The sequence below is a fragment of the Cyanistes caeruleus genome, chromosome 8 (genome assembly GCF_971803275.1).
Source record: "Cyanistes caeruleus chromosome 8, bCyaCae1.hap1.1, whole genome shotgun sequence".
Taxonomy (NCBI): domain Eukaryota; kingdom Metazoa; phylum Chordata; class Aves; order Passeriformes; family Paridae; genus Cyanistes; species Cyanistes caeruleus.
In genome coordinates, this window is record NC_141708.1 from 26,938,057 (window position 1) to 26,945,535 (window position 7,479).

Consider the following 7,479-nt stretch of genomic DNA (forward strand, 5'->3'; position numbering starts at 1 on the left):
AGAGAGAAGAAAGTAGCACAATTTTGTACGATTTCTATGAGTTAATGTGATTTTAGAGGTTTGAGTACAAAGCAGCTCTAGCCTTTCCCAGCCCAAGCCACAGTTGAAGAAAGCAATCACTCTCTGGGATGCATGTTATAAATACTGGGGGTTTTTTACTAAAACTGTAATTTCAGTTAGGTGTTGGACCCTCCTTACATATAATGTACACACACACACACACAAGTCTTATCTGCCAGCTAATAACCTTATCACTGCTTGTATTCACTTATATGCCACTAGACATTTACTAAGAAACTTGCTGGCAGTGAGCCAGTCAGGACCTGAAGTTAGGTCTGAACACAGATTTGTGACTGCTCTGAACCACACCTAGAGCAAAGCACATCCTTACCAGGTGTTTGCAACCTCTCATTCAGCACTAATACTGCTTAGGTCCATAGTTTGTTTTGAAAGGCAGCTCAGCAAGTACTCTAAAGCTGCAAGTGAATCACATAAGGATGACAACCACAGTGCTCAGGGTCATATACCAGCTGCAAACTACTAAATGCAAAATGTTTCTATTATACAGAAGAGCAAGCAGAATGATGATTTTTTTATCCCAGCAAAGAACTCAGTACTACACCTGTTTTTCATTGATGGCAACTGTCACCATCATGAAGAAGTGTCAAAGCAATGGAAATTCTTGCTGTGATTTCAAGATGCTGGGTAAGTAACTTCTAAACTATTGTTACTAATTGAGAAGTCTGTAGTATCAGACTCTAAGATTTCATTTTAAGTTCATATGCACAGAGGGTTCCTGGCTTTTGAGGATTTTTCTGGTTGTTCATGAGTTACTCAAAATTACCTGGTTCTGATTCTTTCAGCTGCTGTCCCTTTGTGGGTTTAACAGGAGCCCTGCAGACGTGGTCAGTGCCTCCTCTGTGGCACAGGGTGGCTGCCTTGCCTTGTCATGCCTGTGCTGTGCTCTGCTGGCAGCAGTGCAACCTCCTGCTGCTGGCACAGGCTCTGAGTGTCACAGTGCTGCTCTACAGCAGTCACATATACCTTAAACATACTTGAGCCTTCCTCAACACAGGAGCTAAATGAGATTTTGCCAGTAAGATCAGAAGAACAAAGAGAGGTGGAGGTTCTTACCTTGTCTGGAGAGGGCTGTTGGGTGCTCGGCTTGTGAGACTTGCACACACGCACACACACACACACACACACACACACACCCACACCACAAAATTAGAATTTAGGCTCAGTGACAGAATGGGAGACCAGCTCTGAAGTGCTTGACTTTACATTCTGCCCACTTTAAGCCAGCCCTTACCCCACCAAAAAAACCAAACCCAAGCCAAAAAACATCTTTGCATTAGTAGCTTGGCACAGCTCTAGCTGCCTGCTCTGTGCAGTAATCCAGTCTTTCTAGACGAGTGATTGTAAATGTGTTTTTATATGTGTAACCAAAGAAATACATGCAAGCCAGACAGAGTTAAGTAATGTCTTTATTTAAGAATTTATGTAGTAGAAACTTGTTTACAAAAATTTCAGTGGTGATACATTTTGATCTTTATTGTCCAAAGCTTTTGCCCCATGAAGTTGCTTGGTTTGCTACATTTTTTACAGCTTTTTCACCAGTTTCAGCAACTTTGTAGACTTCATCAAGTGCTTTTAAAAGAGAAAAAACAAAGGTAACTGTAGCATCATTGCAACACCTTTCCCACCAGGTGTGGGACAATGACCAAGGCAGGGTTGGGGGCCCTATCTGGGATTTCACTGTTGTGACATTTTGAAATAAACACCATCCGTACCTTTCTGACCAGCACTCTTTGCCTGTTCCGCTGCTTGCTGCACAGTCTGGTTCACCGTGTCAACTGCAGTTAGGAGAAAAAAAGTCAATTAAGCAGTCTTTACCCTTCCCCTAATTTTAACAGTCATATTTTCAAAGCGTTCCCTAAATGTTTCAGGGCTTGAAGATGAATAATTATTCCATAAGGATGGGCATCCTGATCTAGTGGTAGAGGTGCTATTAGGACTCTAGTTGCAGTTCCTCACAGTATCCATATATCTTATGGTATTGATGAAGATTATGGATGTAAATGTGGGACACCTAGACTGTCAGGAAACAACCCCTAGTAGAGAATTGTGTGTAATGTAACCTTCCTTAGCCTGACTACAATCTGCTGAGAGCAGTTTGATTGGTAAAGATTCTTTTACCAACTGCATAAACTGGTGAAACTCTCTGAACTGGCATGCTGTACAAGCAGCACATCAAAAATGTAGTGATTAGTCTAATACTTTCTCTTGTACCTAAAGAAAATGTATTCTGTAAGAGACCAGAGTAGTTTTAAAGGCATGGAAAAGTTCAATAGAAGAGACATACTGAAAAATGAAGAGCAAGAGAAGGTACTGTCTTAAAGGTCTGCAGCCTAGAAAATAGTGGTAAATATAAGTGGACTGGGAGTGTCTAAAACTTCAAAGGTCTCCAGGCTTGCATTGAATGTCTCTTCAACAGTGGTTTTTTTTATGTGTCTTTTAAAAACCAGTGGCCTAGTTCACCTTGAGCTTGTAGGACATTATCTACTGCTTAAAAGACATGCTAATTATCATTACATGCCATCTTTTGTTGCAGTTTCCTAATGTGAATGATGTTCACTGCTCATAAGGTGCAGCTAAAGAAAATACTTCCCATAGAGTCTTGGGTCACAGCCAAGTTTGTGACTCCTTTTAGGACCCATGGGATAGGTGCTAATTTTAGATACTTGCAAAGCCCAGTTGTGCCACTCTGTACTTGGCAATGGCTCACAGGACTGTGCCTTTGGGGCACGTGCAGGCACAACAGAAGTGGTTCAGAACAAGGTAATTAGTAGTTGCAAAACCACCAGTTAGACAGTCTTTTTTAACTTGAAATCTGATATTAATCCCCCTTTATTTTCATTTGAATGGGGGTTTAGAGGGTACCTCTAGAATCCTTCCAGTCAGTGCAGTCTAACAGTGGCGTGATGAGTTCAGCATCATGTGCTGTGTATTTACTGCCTGACATCAAGGTATGTGCCCATTGCACAGAAGTGGCCAAAGGCAGGCCAGTGGCCCTGTGTTGTTCCAGAATCCTACTCCAGCTGGAAGAGCCATACTGCAGTACAGGACTTGCTGGGAAGATGTAGGGGAGGTTTCAGGCAAAGGGCTTCAGATTGATGATATCCAAAGCCCTGGTTCAGCTTCAAGTGCTTGGGACACAGGGAGAAGGACTGCAGCTACTATTTATAAGCTTTGCTCTCAGAGTTTGTTGACTCCTAAACATTTAGTTCCATCAGCTGATTGAGATTAATACTAAGCTCCTCTGAAGATGACAAATATCCCTTCTAAAACATCCATATTGTCTTCTAGCATAGGAAACAGTAGATGTTTCTGCTGTGTTAAAGAAGTGAGGAACATCAAAAAGCTGCCACAAAATGCTCATTTCTAGGACGACTGTATGGCAAAATCAGAAAAAAATCTTCATTTGAAAGATTGATGGTTCCCTTCCAATTGCCCACATCCTGGTGTTTATCTTTCATACTTCAGCATAAAAATAGCTGAATTAAGAATAAATCCAAATTCTTTGGAAAAGAAGATTGTAAAAAAATCCCATTGAAAAAGTGGGATTGTTCATCCTTCATCTTCCTAGCAAAATGAACCAAGTCATGGTAAATAAGTAGCAGGCTTCCCACTTGCTTCATTGGGCACATAGCCCACAAGTAATGTTTCTACAGCATTTGAAGTCACAGGCAAAATAACTAGTTTCAAGAGTTTACCTAAATGTCATGTAAGGAAATATGAAACAGTTTCCAGTGCTCACATACTAAGCACAAACACTTCAGGAATCTCAGCAGTGCAGGTCTCCATGTTAAAAGCTCCCCTAACAATGGTTATTTAACTTTGGGGCCAGTTCAGCAAAACTCTCTGCAGGAGTGAACTTGGCTCATTCCCTGAGCCCCAGCAACTGCACTTGTGCTCTCGGTGGGATGCGTGACTGCGGTGCTGGCAGGGCTGGAGCACTGACATCAGGGCACTTAACTGCGCCTCTCTGGGCAGCACCGTGTGGATCAGAGCCCTCAGAGCTGATACTGCACTGCTGTGAGACTTGTATTTGTCATGGCTGGTCATATTAGGAAGCAAAGCCCTAGATAAGCAGCGTCGCCTCCGCTCTCAGCTTTCTGCTGTCCTGTCATCAATGCATCATCTAGGCACCCACGCACTATGAGCCAGAATAGGAAAAGTTGTTGGAAACCCAGTAGTTAACATCAGACCATCACTTACTATAGTGTTAGAGGGCTTGGAGATTACAGGATGTACTGACCCCACCCTTGAGGGCAGCATCTATGGAGTTCATGCCCCAGGGGCAGATTTGCTCCCAGCAGCAGGGGTGGGAGCAGGGAAAATTACCACCCAAGGCACAGGAGGAAACAGCAATTTGTATTTACCTGCCACCTGTGCAGCACTTTCAGCTTGTTGCACAGCTTCTCCAGCAAGCTTCTTCCCAATCCCGAACATGGCTGCGCTCAGTCGTCTCTCCCCGGATGAGATGGGCGAGTGAATCCCTAAGTTCGGTTCTGTTACACTGTTCAGCAAAGTGCAGCTTTTTATAGACAAAGCAGGACTCCTCCCAGTAGTTAGAGGGCAAATGCAAACTGGAACAGGGAAAAGTCATGAGCCCTTGTTGGGTGATTAATATACCAGGCATAAAAGGGTGAAGAGACATTTATGTTTGTTATGCTTTCCTCCCCGGAGAGAGGGCGTGGATTCATCTGTAGAAGTTTTCCATAGCCCAGGAATGAAAGCTTTGTTTTTCCATATCGGGGAGTTGGTAAACAGTGTGCATGCCACAGCTGTCCTGACCAAAGGCTTCAGTGCCGCAGGGGGATATGCAGGCTGGCACAGCCCGTCGTGAACCGGGCACAAAAACGTTGCATTGTGAAACACTCTGCTGAAGAATTGCTTAAATCAACTCTGTCATTTCAAAACCTTACATAGAAAAGTATCCAGTTTCTGATGATTCTTGCCCACATTCTTTTGATCCCCACTGGGACTTAAAAATCACGGTTATAAAAAGAAATGGGAGGCACTAACCCTGCTTTCTGAAGCGTCTGATGAAATCTTTATTGTGTTAGAGAAGGCTCATAATTTTGTGGTGTGTCATAATTAATATTTTAACCTCTTATTTCCGTGGTCTGACTCAGGAGAGTAGGTTTGTGTCCTTCCCCACTGTCCCCACAGCAATCATTTTGCAGGACCAGCAAGCCTCCAGAGTGTCAGGCATCAGCAACAGCAGGTGGGTTTCAGGCAGGCTCACTCCAGCTGCCAAAAAACCTGAGCTGCCCAGCCTTGTCCCCTCAGCTGTAACCAATGGGATGGGATGTGCAGGATGCAGGCTGCTGAGCATGTGGCCCCCACAGCACCCTGCATCCTCTCACAGGGTGCCTTTATGTTGTCCAGCCACACAGCAGCTGACCTCACCCCAAAACACTAAGATCACTTTTTTCTGGGATCACCAGCTTTCCAGCAGAGCTACTGTTGTGTTCTTTCACACAGAACAGAGGGTTTCACTCTGTTATCAAATAATTATTGCTGAAAACAGGGTGAAAATGCATAATCTACCTCAGAACAAAAGTGTATTTATCAAACTGTTCTTTATCCTACAGCTGCCACCACAGCAGCCGCCAGGAATGCATCTCTTGATGCCTGGCATGGCACTCCATGAACAACAGTTTCTCTACAATGTCCCTTTCCAGCTTTACAGTGAAAGCTCTGTTTTCTTCCCACCACTGCAATTTTTTTACACACCACAAAGTCCTATTTTATATCAATTAAATAAGATATAGAGTTACTGAGGGTAGAAAGGAGGGTTCCCTTTCCCCTCTTGTCTTCTGACAACAGGGAAAGGATTATTATCCATATCTGAAAGCAAATTCTACCAGAATATGCTCACAAAAAAAAAAAAAGAGGGAAAGTAACAATATTGTTACTAACAATATTAAGGTTGTTGACAAAGTTCAAAACAGACCTGCAATGCAAGAAAAAGAAACAAGCTCAGAAATATTTCAGATAACTCAGACCAGCATCTGACCAGTGGAAATTCTTTGCACAGCAGCCAAGCAGTAAAACGTACACACTGTTCCCAGTGACATCCTCAACTACTCACAGCCAGCCTTGTTCACAGGAAATTGCAATTTCCTAGTCCTGTTCTGCTGCTGCTCCAGTTACTGATAGCAGAGACATGTGAAGAGCAAGACTCAGTCAGCAACAGGTTTGTGTATTTGCCGAGGTGCGTTTATATTATCACTGAGAGTACCCCTCCTCATCCTATCCTAATTCCAAAGTGAAGAATGGTTCCCACTCACACACACTCCAGTACCACAAATACAGCTTTATTTTTTTAAAGTCACATTAGCTCATGAGCAACTTCCACGAGTGTGGACTGGTACAGCATCAGCACTGGCTTTGCAGTGAATATCAGGGCAGAAATAAAATTACAGCACCAACCCTAATTACATTACACCGATGCACTGCAGGTACATATTGAATTGTAACATGCGAGAGGAGAGTGTACGTGCCATCACAACACTCCCTACACACAGGTAAGGGTGAAGTTTGCCTCACGGAGTGAAAACACACAGCATTAAAATACACCGTACTTTTCAAATACAAAAAAAGACCTATTTTCTCTCACTTCGTATAGACCAAAGCCATGGGAAACCATGAGGAGGTGTAGTTCCCTGCAGGCACCAGGCCTGAGCACGTATGCATTTAGACTGACGTTAGCTTGCACTCTGTCAGGGTTTCTGCCATCGCAGCAGCAGTCTCGGTAACTGCGTTCCCCAACTCCAGCTCCTGTAATGGAGCCCCGGCACCACAGCCGCTATTTCTGCCCTGCTGGGCCCCTCTCCGCCCCCAGCACGTCCCGAGGAGTTCGGCTGGTTCCTGCGCGGGGGCTGCCGAGAGCGGGGCCCTATGTGCAGGGCTCGTCCTGCGGGCGGCCCGGCCCGGCCCGGCCTCGCTCCCTCCCGGCCGCGCCGAGCCGGGCCCAGCCCGGGGCCGGCCATGCCGGGGCCGGCCGGACGCGGGGGCTGGAGCTGCCGAGGCACGAACACAAGCACTGCCTGAGCTCAGCCGCCATCCCGCACGGGCAGACACACCGAGCTGTGGAGCAGAGACGAATCCCAGCACCTTCGCCACGGGCACGGGCGGCAGGGCCCTCATCCCTCGGCCTCAAGCGCAGCCCCCACAACAGCAACACTCGCCCACCCTCGCAGCCGCCAAGCGTGCCCGGGTCCTACCTGCCCACCATGTCTGTGGTCAGCAGCTCCCCTGGGAATCCTCTCACAGCTCCTTTAAAGCCTCCCCAGCCTGCAGCCAGCACCGCTAGGCAGCCCCAGCCCAAGCACAGGAGGTTTTGGAGTAAGGCCCTTATTTGCCAAACCTCATGGGCTTTTGATGAAGGGTTCATCTGTGTGATCG

The 7,479-nt window shown here is 45.6% G+C and overlaps 1 long non-coding RNA gene across 1 annotated transcript; it reads right to left on the reverse strand.

Moving 5' to 3' along the window:
• Positions 1 to 1,469: 1,469 nt before the first annotated feature.
• On the reverse strand, positions 1,470 to 7,038 carry LOC111942371 (uncharacterized). The gene is made up of 3 exons (XR_015290157.1): positions 4,446 to 7,038; positions 1,794 to 1,856; positions 1,470 to 1,650 (listed from the first exon to the last, which is right to left on the reverse strand). It is a non-coding gene; the product is annotated as an uncharacterized LOC111942371 (long non-coding RNA).
• Between the last annotated feature and the right edge of the window lie 441 nt (positions 7,039 to 7,479).